We start from the raw sequence: 13,525 nt of genomic DNA, 5'->3' as shown, positions 1-13,525 counted from the left end.
GGGTATATCTTCAAATCTGTCAATCTCCCATTAAGTCTGAACCAAGATCATCTTATAATCAGTTTATTATGAAGTTTTTTCCCCCCATTGCATCCCAAAACAATTTTTCTTTTAAGCTAGGTTCTCCCAATAGGCCTATATGTTTGAATTTGAGTTTATAATGCTGATATTGTCAACACAATATGGTATAATACTAATATTGTTAACAAAAATTCTGTGAATTTTTTTGAACAGGTAGGTTATTAACGAGAATTTCAGTGGACTGAACTCCTCGATCATTACATATTAGCAATAATTAGCCCCAATAGCGCTGAAAAAAATTGACTTCAAGCGACATCTCTCATTAGAATAATAAGATGTGAGTTACGATAGTAAAACGTTGTACAACTTCAACTGTTGTTTTATTGTCATCGCAAGACATTATATAAACATCCCCATGTGTTTGGAGGTTTGGTGAGCAAAGGCTGTATCTGCTTCACGGGAAGTCCAGCTGTGATCACCTGCTTCACGGGAAGTCCAGCTGTGATCACCCGCTTCACGGGAAGTCCAGCTGTGATTACCCGCTTCACAGGAAGTCCAGCTGTGATCACCCGCTTCAAGGGAAGTCCAGCCGTGATCACTCGCTTCACGGGAAGTCCAGCCGTGATCACCCGCTTCAGGGGAAGTCCAGCTGTGATTACCCGCTTCACGGGAAGTCCAGCTGTGATCACCTGCTTCACGGGAAGTCCAGCTGTGATCACCTGCTTCAAGGGAAGTCCAGCTGTGATCATCTGCTTCACAGGAAGTCCAGCTGTGATCACCTGCTTCACAGGAAGTCCAGCTATGATCACCCGCTTCACGGGAAGTCCAGCTGTGATCACCTGCTTCACGGGAAGTCCAGCTGTGATCACCTGCTTCAAGGGAAGTTCAGCCGTGATCACCCGCTTCATGGGAAGTCCAGCCGTGATAACCCGCTTCACGGGAAGTCCAGCCGTGATCACCCGACATAAATGTCTGCTTTAAAGTGAAAGTATTGTAAGTCATTGACTGGGCCAGGTCATGTCTGGGATAGGGAGTTTTTTTTGGTTTTTTTTTTTCAATTTCTCCCAAAAAAAGGGGAGGGGTGCTAATTACAGCAAATACAGAAAACAAAGTTAGCATATTAATTCACAAACTCATTTTGTAGATTAAAAAAACAACATATTGCAACATGAAGTTTAATTACAGTTACATTCTGGTATAAAGAGAAATTATGCTATAAATTTTTATCCAGATTATTTCATCTTCTTTTGATTAAAGTTTTCATTTCTTCATCTGTCTATTACACGCATGCCTCATAGATAAATTTATTGGCTACTTATTCATGTTCAAAGATCATACAGTAAATAATCCTCAGCTGTGAAGTCTTAAAAGTGTTGACAGACTTTGAACCCTAGGACTGAAAGGTGTAGGTGTGATTACCAGTTGTCCTTGTGTTAGACATCTACAAAGAGTTTAAACTGTATAAATATTGTTTATGTACCAGCAGGCCATGGCTAAAGTATCGATTGTACATATCTGATATATGTTCGTCAATTAAATAAAGAGCAGTAAACACCTTGTTAAAGTCTCTACTGTTCTTTAAACGAAAAAAAAAAAAAAAAAATCTTGCACAAATCAAAATTCAATCCAATATTAACAAGCATACTAAGTATTGCTAAAGCAATACATGTCCCCTACTGGCCCCCGCTAGCTATTATACTGTAATGATTTAAAAAATGGGGCCCTTTGGGATTAATTTGGGAAAAAGAAAAGAATACAATTAGCTTGTAACTGATTTTAATGTAATAACAATACAAGAAATTGTAATGTTAGTATTATGATAGAGGAATTATATAAAATCAAATGATTGACAACCCTGAAACTTGAACTTGTCCGAGATATTATGGTCCTTTGTAATTGTGTGAAATTTTATCAAAATCCCTCAAGGAATGACGCCACTAGAATGCTGACAAAAGATTTTCTAAAAGTAGTAACGGTGACCTTGACCCAACAACCCTGAAACTTAAACTTGTCTGAGATATTATGGTCCTTTGTAATTGTGTGAAGTTTGATCCAAATCCCTCAAGGAATGAAGTCGCTAGAGTGCTGACATGGATTTTCTAAAAATAGTAACGGTTACCTTGACTTTGACCCAATAACCCTGAAACTCGATTTTTTCCGAGATATTATGGTACTTTGTAATTGTGTGAAGTTTGATCAAAAACCCTCAAGGAATGAAGCTGCTAGAGCGCTGATATGGATTTTCTAAAAATAGTAACGGTGACCTTGACCTAACAACCCTGAAACTCGAACTTGTCCGAGTAAAAAATACTTCAAGGAATGAAGCCGCTAGAGTGCTGACAAACATTGGTGTTACACAGACGGATGGAGAGGAAACCTATAGTCCGTCCGTCCGCCCCCCCCCCCCCTTGTGCCTTGTGCCGCTTGTGTTGATGGTGAAGACTAATGAAGGTACATAAGTGTAATGATAAATATTTCTAATGCCCTCTGTTCCACTTAGTACAAATTCTGAGACAGACTTTAAATCAACCAAGCAAACATTAACAGTCTACAAATCGTGCGACTTTCAAAAGCTGGCAAAGGTCAGTTATTTCAACAAACTTGATCACGTATTATACCAGCAAGCTACCGACTTAGTGTTACTACCCTAGGCCTTACTTCAATCTTTCACACATATGACCCCTGTGGCCAATATGAAGGTAAAGGTAATTTATTTTGACAAACGATCTTGATGACTTTTAACAGCAGCAAGCTACAGGGCAAATGTCATTAATCTAGACTAATGGATATTTAGATATTGCTTAAATATTTTAAAACATTTGACCCTTGTTACCAGGTGAGTCAAGGTCATTTATTTAAACATGGTCAATAGCCCTTTATTTCAATAAACTCTAGGTCATATTGTGTATTTAGAAAAATTCCCTTGAAGATTTTAACATGTTTGACCCCTTTGAACTTGAGTGTTGGTTAAAGTCTGTCATTTGAGCCAACTTCAACCCAATATGCTACTCGTAATTTTCCAGGTATCATTAACTTTGACCTCTATAGTCTTCAGAATAACAAAATTTTAGGTAGGTCAAGGTAATCTTTTTTTCATAAACTTTGACTTCGTACGTTGAGGAAGCTACTTTAGGCCTTTTGGTTCTTCAGAAGAAGTTGTTTGAAGTTTTTAACATTAACCCATGTGAACTTGCAGTTCTTAAAGAGAAGATGGACAATAGACAACACACCAAATGCCCTAGTAAGAAATTAACACATTTCTCCTATGACCCGAAAATATGATCAAATAATCGAAAGTACTAAATTTGGATTAACAAAAATATGACTGAAAACAGAAAAATTCCTGCCTGTCAGATAAAATATAAGTGTCATCAAAAAGATTTGAAACAAATCTGGTCAATCAGGTATAGTGTATATATATAACACAATTGTATAAAATGGAACTCTTAACTCATAAAATAAAACATTACCTCAGTATACAAACCAAACAAAAACACGATATCAAACTGAAGACAAAACGAATCCAAGCCTCGGTGACGGAAACAGAATACATGACTGTGTGTATTCTGTAATCCTACCAGAACTATCATAAAATAAAACATTACTTCAGTATACAAAACATACAAAAACAAAATATCAAACTAGAGACAAAACAAATCCAAGCCTCGGTGACGGAAACAGAATACATGACTGTGTATTCTGTAATCCTACCAAAACTATCATAAAATAAAACATTACTTCAGTATACAAAACATACAAAAACAAAATATCAAACTGAAGACAAAATGAATCCAAGCCTCGGTGACGGAAACAGAATACATGACTGTGTGTATTCTGTAATCCTACCAGGACAAAACGAATCCAAGCCTCGGTGACGGAAACAGAATACATGACTGTGTGTGTTCTGTAATCCTACCCAAACTTTAAATATATTTCAATTGAAATCGACAGAAATGGGACAATTTTGAACGCTGCAGTCTTTTTCATCAATGTATTCTCTGTGCCAGAGGCCAAATAGGCCTGTATTGCTCACTTACTATTAAATATTGTACATCATTCATCTGTGCCCTTCAAAGTAGGTAAAAGTCAAATATATTTTAACAAAATTTGATAGCAAGCAAGCAAGCAAGTTTTAGACTAAATATCTACACTTAATTCGGAGCTTCAAAGTGGTTCAAGGTTATTGATTTAAACGTTATTGGAGCCATTCCAATCACATTATTCCTCTAGATTTCATGGATATTCAGAAGACGTTGTTAAAAGGTTCTAACACAATCAACCCTTGTAATCTAGAAAGAAGGTCAATGTCATTAATTTAAATTAACTTTATTATCCTTCATCTCCTCCATGCAAAAAGACCAAAAGCCTTCAGACGTTTTCAGAAAAATGTTTTTAAATTTTTAACACATTTGACCTTTATCACTTTAAATATAGGTTTTCAGTAAAATAAACTTGAAAGACCTTTTCCCCAGCATGCAATAGGCCAGGTATCATGACACTAGGTTATGATGTGCCTGGCAAGCTAAAAATATCATACATTAATGAAAAACACTGCGGAAATCTGACCCAAATTTCCTAATGACCATATATCTACATAAGTTGAAGTTCAATTACTTTTATTACAGCCTACAAATAACATTCACACCTTTTCAAAGTGAAAAAACAATTTAAATAGTATAAGTACACATAGTATTTCAATCGCCTTATTTGACTTTTTTTCTGAAAGACAATACATGGTTGCTAATTGATACAAAGCATACACGTTAGATACACCTTTAACAATGAAGATAATAAATTCTGAAACTGTAATTCCTCCAGTTTTCCAGCGAAGATATTATGAAAAAAATTCTCGAGTTACATGCTACAGCTATTCTTGTGGATGTGATCCTCTACTAAGTCCTTTTTATCGCTATATCAGGTGTCCTTGTAGGTGAAGTGACATATGACACTCGAGCTAGGTCCAGCTCCTCAACAGATTCACAGGAAACCTTCACTCATCCCCTGGTCACCTGCAACACATAAATAAACAAAACGAAATTAGAAAACTGAGAGATAGGGTAAAATCCTGGTCTCATAATTATATAAGCAAGCTCAATTGCCTAATATATATTACAAAACTTTTTTTTATTTACAATTCCTTTTAGCTTCTCTTTCGATACACTGTTATTAAAATATCTTATTACATTTAATGCCAATAGCATTCACCACTGATAATATGGTACGTGGCAGTGTATTTTATACGTCGTGGCAGTGTATTTTATACGTCGTGGCCGTGTATTTTATATATCGTGGCAGTGTATTTTATACGTCGTGGCAGTGTATTTTATACACCGTGGCAGTGTATTTTATACACCGTGGCAGTGTATTTTATACATCGTGGCAGTGTATTTTATACGTCGTGGCAGTGTATTTTATACACCGTGGCAGTGTATTTTATACACCGTGGCAGTGTATTTTATACATCGTATGTGTATACAACTCAGGGTTTCATCATGGTATTCCCTATCGGGTCATGTATCGTCAGAAGATTCATGTACGTTCATACAAAATCTGAAATCAACATACTTAACAAAAGATAACTTGAAAAGTCCATAAATACATAAACCCAATATATAGAAGTTTGTACATGTAGGAGTTTGTACAAGTGTATAAGCAGTGGTTTTTCTCCAGTGTATTAGTTCATGTATACTTTTAAGATTTACCATTCTTTATACAAAATCTCAAATAATGCATGACCATTGTAGTAATGTATGTGCTGAACAGTAGGAGAGCTTGCCCCCTCAATTACGTAGTCGATATGTTGACAGGCTGTGGATTGTCAACAAATTAACACACCTGACGGGGAAGTTTGACCCAGTAGTACCACACAAACGCACCATTATAACACACTTACTTATTACAATAAGTGTTCCTCACCAATACAACATTATTCATAACTTCAGCTCCCACAATAAACACCTGACTGGGCCGACATACCCAATTCTATAGCACCCGTCTAACTGATAAACAGCTCCCATTGAAAGCTGCCATCCCATATTTACTCTTATCAGACAGGCGTACAGTTTGTGACAATATGTTGACCACACTTTCTTTTCCAATTTCCACAGTTTCCACGATAGGTAATAGATAGTTTATTGATTAAATGCAACTGGGGGCCTTAATCAAATCTCAATTCATTGTAATTATCAATTCGCAGAGGACATTGATTGGGTCGTCTTTTGTTCCTGCAAAATGAAATGTCATGCTCATTCAAGTTAAAGAGAATTGCAGTTAATTGCTTCAATATTTGCATACATACAGCTTACTGGTTACCAGACAATGTATGCATTAGTCAGCAACCATCAAACTGTTTCCTCTCATTATAGAATTTTCGTTGGCCCTAGTGCACCTAGATACATAAATATTGTCTCACATTTGCTGGTAAGTCGACAAGTAATGGCTTAGATAGGTCATAAAACAGTCAAACATTACTGTTAATATGCAAACAAGAACATTTAATTAAAACTTGACAAGACTGAGACCAAACAATGATATAAATCCACAAAGGAGTCACATTTCACACTTCTCATCGTTAGATAGAGGGAGTTTTCCCCTAAGTAGATGTAATAATCTTCTTCAAGTAATATCCCAATCAATTTAACTATTTTTTCAGATCAAATTGAGGATCTTGATATTTATATAGAAGACATTCAACACAGACTTATCTCTAAGATACAAATACCTATAACTAACAAAATCTTCACACGTAATTACAAAATGTACTATTTATTGCATGTTGTGAACTAAAATTCCCTGTCATGATAAATTCACCCTCATGGGGTGGGGGTGGGGGAAATAGGGGAAAGTAAAACTGCCACGAATATTTCCTAGTTTACAGTTTTGGCCCCTTGCCTGAATCTTTTGTCACATTTGCAACATAATTTCAACGCGGCGCCCCTTTTTCTGAAGAACTCCTTTACAAATTTCCCTCAATTCATCACCAAACCCCTTTAGAATGCCAAACTTTCTCTAGACAAACAGTGGCAGTATAAGAAGGTTTTACTTTATAACTTGTCTATTTTAACCGGTCTGAGAAGAAGTGTTGTCCTAGTGTCAACAGAGCCAGACGTTTGATTGTCGGAGGTGGAGCAGAACAATGACGTCCTGCCCACACTTCACCTCCCAAGTGTCTAGTAACTCACTAGGTGGCTTCTGCATGATTTATGAAAAAAAGTCAAGAGGAAGTTTTGTTTAAAGAATAAGTCAGTGGACAGCAAATTCATATTTTTATATCAATTTCACCAATTTTTAACATTTTTTCTTTACTGAAGACTCATTGATTGGGTTACGTTTTACTTCTTACGGAAATTGACCAACAAATGTTGACATTGACCATGCTTATAATAACCCTTTCACCACTGTAGACCATAATGGACCTCTCCAGCTCAACGCATGGTAGAGTGTATCAAAGTTACATTGGGGTTAAAGGGTTAAGTGTTCTTTTGTAGTATACAGAATTACTCATCTGCATATATTTTAATGTTTTTCCCTTTAAAACCCCACTGATTGTTTACTATGGAGTGGGTTCCGGGAAGTTTCTGTAGCTTTAAACGAAAATCATAGTGAATATGTATGCTAATATGTTGATGTGTATTGATAATTTCCAATACAAAAGAATGAAAATAAATATTCTACAAACATCTCAAATTTTACAGTAAAGTATGTTTGGGTAGCAAAGGTGAAATCATAAATAAGCTTAAGTACTAAGTCCCTAGTCACATGGACTGTAATATCAAATTCAAGTAACAATTCAAAACCTTTAAATTGGCACTGATTTGAAAACCTATCTAACCGGTTACTCAATTTTAAAACCGTTAAAAGCACCGTTTTGGAAAATGCAAACACACATCGGCCTATAACTGTATCAAGTATGTCAATTCAGTGTTTGTCTACAAGTTGTTATTAGAGATTGAGTAAACACAATCCCAGATTAAGGGACTTAGCCGAGTGTTGATATACTTATGTATATACTTATGTATATCAGTTGCTGTTGACTGATTGATACAGGTTCCTTAATGGGCCAACCAGAATAGCCTATTGTGTTTCAATCTAATATTAAGCCTGATAGAAATTTTAAAATGCTGTACAGAATAAATTGGCATATCTGTATCCGTAATAACAAATGAGTGGGTTGCGAGAACTGTAAGATTAAAATTTGGCATTCTCTCTCTATTGATATTGTTCCATGTTCCTATAGAGATTCCACACAAACATGCTTCTCCTTCACTTAAAATAAACTCAACTTTTTTTATATTTGATAGAGTACATATATCCCGTGCTTGCTCAAACAAACACATTATATGTATGTAATTCAGAGGTATTTAACACAATCATATACCTTTAGAAGACACTATAAGTTCTCATTGTTCCTATCTATGGAGGCATGCTTATGGTAGTCTAGTGGTAGGACGCCGGGCTTTGAGGGTTGCGAGTTCGACTCACATCACGGCACTGTATTGTATCTTTGAGCAAGATACTTTACTCCGCTTGTTCCAGTCAACTCAGCTGTAAATGAGTACGTGGTTGGGTAGTGCTAGAATTGTAGAATGTTAGCTGTGAGTGCCGAAATGGCAGCACCGGCTGTATGCTCCCCAGGGAGTTGAGAAAGATATTGGCTGGTTGCAAAGGCCCTATAACCACCGATAATAATTTGTGAACAGTTTTGAGACGACCTACAAACTAGGTTGTGATAAAGCAGAATATAAGAACCTCAACTTATTATTATTATCTACCTACATGTTCTTTATTACCTTGTTCATATGCTGAGAAGTAAATCAGTGAAAGACCGGAGTCCTATAGGGAAGAGACATTATGATGAAGTTTTTTATGGTCAAGGCCTGCTTTATGGACAGTCAGGGTCTAAAAGACATTTCTTATGCACTTTCATTATTACAATACATCAATATATTTTATATCTTTCAAAATGACAGAGTCAAATTCGACAATTTATAGATTTCCTGTTTCCTCACATTATGATTTTGTCACTAAAAGTAATCAAGATAAGTTTAGTTTTACAAGGTTACAACACATAGTCAATATCTCCAATCGCTAAACTATATGGTCTCCATCCATAGACACGCAGGAAGGTACGATCCTAAACCCGCTTACATGACACTTCCACTTAACAAGATGTACCATTTTATATATACATAATTACCAGTTTTTATGATCAAATGTGAAATTATGCAGCAGATACGCTACGAACAAGCGTTATCACACATATTTTTAAATTAAGAACAAAGGTCAACATGTAGGTCACAGTGACCTATGTTTTTACGTGACACTTTTGTGGCCTTTCCAAGATATACCAGCATTGATGATCACAGGTGAAATAATGTGTAAGATATGCTCCAGGCTTTAATTGCCTTGGACGGACGGGGAGCATTACCATATCCCTGACCTACTTTAATCCAATATTTCACGTATATAATATGCAAATTCTTCTTCAATGTCATTTTATTTATTGAAATCATTCTGTAAGCTCAAAATAAGATGCATTGTACAGGCAATACAAACAAATCTATCAAGTCCCATATCCATCATTCTGGTATCAAACATGCAGGCCATTTAATATGTCTACACAATCACAAATAGGCCTGCAAATCAAGATTGAACTTCTTTTTGTTCATTTTGAAGGTTTTTCTTTACCATGCAGATAAATGCTGCAATAAGATGTTTCACTATTCTTAAACCTTACAGAAAAATCACAAATTCATGACATCGAACATTCCCCAGCAAGTCTGTGGCCATCAGGCCTTCAAATATGTTATCCTCATCCTCCATCTGCACACAAACTTTGAACAGAAAAGCTATACTGAGCACTGTTAAAGGAGATCCACTTAAACGTGTTTCAAAGTCTCCCATAGACAATAAATGTAAAGAAGTGGGGAAATAATGTGTTTGCTTTGAAGACCTTAGTTCCAACGCTAGACATGTACTGGGAAGAGACGTAGGTATAAGTCTCCCTAGGGATCGTGTGGCCAGAATCAAAGACGAGGTAGATATGGATTTAATACTGCCAGACGTATAATCATTGTCAGGTGTGTTGATGACAATGCCCTAGCCTGATATTTTCTATCAACAAGACAAATGCATCTGGTTTTGTTGGGGTGTTTTCTTGTCCGATTTGTACCTAGTTAGACCTTACGATCTTAAAATCCCAAATGTTCACTGTATGTCTTTCTACATTGTGCGAGGGTGTTTTTTTGTCCAATCTGTACTCAGGGAGATCTAATATCAATCTTGTAATCCAAAAATTCCCATTATGTCTTTCTACATCATGTGAAGTTATTTTAAATGATAATAATTTTGTTTTCTTCAAAACTATTAACTGTATTCAACCTGTGTGCTTGCAAAAAATAGTGTGCATAAGAAACGCACTGAAACAGTAATTTACCAGAGGACTCACCGACTCATCCCTATCATTGCCAATTATGACTTGGAGCCAAATAAAGTTTTCTAAGAATCGTTGGACAAAAAGCTGTCTTATATTATACATTCATACATGATAGCGCATCATGAAATATGTTTGAATGAAAGTGTGTTGTGTACCATCATAAACGTTAAAAAGATGCATTTCAATCCCTATGATTTTTTACGCTAGAAAGAATGAAGACAATATTATTCTATCATTCTTGGTGGTCTCATTTGGTGCAAAATAATCTAAACAAACTGTTTTACCAAATGGCAGGACAGCAATTGTTGCGGGAACAAAATCGTGTTTTCTATGGTTATCGGTCAGGTGGTGAGCGTCAATCGTAAACCAAACGGCAATTTCCATCTTAATTTGACTTTGTTGTCGCCTCATGATTGGCTCCCAAATACTCGAATGATTGGCTCCCAAATACTCGAACAGTTTGACGGAAAGACCCAAACAGGTTTCAATATATAGAAATATCCACATGTAACGATTCTTGCTCTTAGTGGATGATTTGGCTGGTAGGTTTATCTGAGGACTGTTCGAAGAAAATGAAAACATTTTCCATTGAAGGCTAGTGTCTTCACACGAGTTTATGTCGTATGAAGACAGTGTGTTTTATCTGTTTGTTGAAGGTTTTTGTATCCCCAGAGTTTTTGATTCTAAGCTGCAGCTAATGTTGTATGTATGAAGCGTTTATTAGGATATATACGGTATAAACAGCGTGGAAATTACAACCTGGAAGATTTTAAACCACCATAATTTGTATCATGTAAACGTCACCCAGAAATCTCCTCATATATATACATCATGACATGCATCCAAGTCAGAATGCAAATTTTTGCATGGGGAAAAAGAAGTAGAAACCCTGAAAGACGTTAATCTGAATTCACCAATATTTCATCGGAAATGGGTCTCAAGTAGGCCCTTGGTTAATCTGCTGGTCAATGTGTGGATCCCTCAATCAATACACTGACTAGTGATTGGAAGATCAATGGTGCCGTGTATCGGGCTAACGCCCTTAGTTGCAGGAGAACACAAGTCTGATTGATTTTTTAAAATTTTGACTGAAACAGCATGTAGTTAAAGATTATGTAAATAACTGTAATCTCTTCTTATTTACTAACTAAGCAAGATTTCATGGAGACTCGATGAAGAATTTAAATCATCGAATTTAAATATGTGGTGAATATTTATACACATGAACATGCTATTCTGTATTTTAATATGTGATGGCTATCGGTTAACTTGAGCAAACATATCTTCAGTCACATTAAATTAAAATAAACTTTCTTCAGTCAGAGAAAATGAAAACAAAATCACAAAACATCCATTTCATTCATACATGCAACGGAGGTTAAGAACCACAAGTAATTATAGCTAATTAAAAGTGACCTATTGACATTGACCTTGATTTGTACTTGAACTCTGAAGTTCAACTTTTAGCTTTACCTGTACACGTACCTGGTACGTCATTGATTCAAGCTTTTCACATGTTCATGTCATAATACTTTAATGTATTAAAATAGCACACCACATTCAAACAGTAATTTAACAGACGTAATACACAAAAGTCTGTATAAAATTTTACGAACTTATTATTTACTACTACTAGTAGGGAACGTGCTAGACATTGTGTGACAAGTCAGAAGAAATCAGGACAAAAATAAAACATGGATAACTTTGAAGCTTAAAGTCGGCCCAGACCCCGAGTTATAAACTGTCTGCATGACTTCCATCTTCTGAACTCTACATGGACTGAACCATCAAGTATAGCATCAGACATGTATTTATACAATGTATTCTTAGATCAGAGCAAAGGATGAAAATCGATCATCTTACCTCAAAGAGATTTCACAGAGCATTAAAATGACTGAAACTAGAAATCATAGTGTTACTAGTTTTTTACTAGTAAGGCTATAGCCTGTTATCGGTAGAAACTACAAGTGTACTATATATCATTGATAGGAATAGAAACTAAAAGGTCTAGCCTGTTAATGGTAAGCTTATATGGGGCTAAAAGAAAAACTGACCAAATGGCTTTAAAACTCAACTATTTATAATTATTCAACTATATATAACTGGTAGAATGACGTTTAGTTATGACTGGGGTTTGGTACTGAAAGTGTTCAGCTTCCACAAAAATGAGAAAGATATAAAGGAATGTTACAGTGAGCTTCAGATATCTCAAAAATCTAAAAGAACTAAAAGAAATCAATAGAGCTAATTCAACGAGAATGAAGAAATATTCAACCCCAGATATCGGGAATGTAGCTACTGCATCAATGAATCGATGAGTCCATTAGGAAAGATGGGGGAGTCAGAAAGACTGACTTCCTATTCAATTAATTTGGTGTGTTCTCTCAGATGTTAATGTGCCAAACCAATTCCTCAGGTCTCCAATCCCCATCATCGGCCGAGCATTGTCAACTTTAAACAATATACAAATACTAGTAAGCTCCTCCCCTACACATAAAGCATTGTTAGATTTGCTACAACAATATAAATGTATTATTAGTTAAGCTTGGTCTTTCGTCTAGTATTGTTGAAACTCAACTGTAACCTTTAATGACAATCCAGGTTGATCAATTATTGATTTATTTTTTATTTTTGAAAATCTCCCCCTAATTTGAGAATCTGACATCTGACATCCAAGTGATAACTTTTATCAGAGTCCATTTTCTTCTAAATAATTCAATATTCTACAGACAGGGGCCAGTGTATTGAAATTCATATCATGCAGAATGATCAAATTCACTATCTTCACAATTTACACAATGAAGATAAAACAGATTTTAATAGATGTAGGCATACTACCTAGACAATAACAGAACTTCGAATATTTGATATTTTTGGGATCACAGAATATACTGCCAGAAATGTTTCAAATTAATATTACAGAATAAATGTACAGCATGTTACAGTATAAGTTTATTTTACAGCATCAGAAGTCAATCATTATGTACGCATGAGGGATAGGTCAATTTTACCTCCAAGGGTAGAATTTACTTATCCCCATACCGACTTAACGATTGATTCCCCCCCCCC

At 35.7% G+C, this 13,525-nt stretch overlaps 1 protein-coding gene across 1 annotated transcript in view; it reads right to left on the bottom strand.

Moving 5' to 3' along the window:
* Positions 1-2,303: 2,303 nt before the first annotated feature.
* LOC110443821 (F-box/LRR-repeat protein 5-like) overlaps positions 2,304-13,525 on the bottom strand; it is a 91,778-nt gene continuing 80,556 nt past the window's right edge. Inside the window, exon 10 of the mRNA XM_021488244.1 lies at positions 2,304-5,030. The gene's annotated coding sequence lies outside the window, so the exon portion shown is untranslated. The remainder of the gene's footprint in view (positions 5,031-13,525) is intronic.

This window comes from Mizuhopecten yessoensis, unplaced genomic scaffold (assembly GCF_002113885.1).
Source record: "Mizuhopecten yessoensis strain PY_sf001 unplaced genomic scaffold, ASM211388v2 scaffold716361, whole genome shotgun sequence".
NCBI classification, from domain to species: domain Eukaryota; kingdom Metazoa; phylum Mollusca; class Bivalvia; order Pectinida; family Pectinidae; genus Mizuhopecten; species Mizuhopecten yessoensis.
The sequence above is the reverse complement of the archived record's forward strand: the minus strand, read 5'-3'. Positions and strand labels throughout refer to the sequence as shown.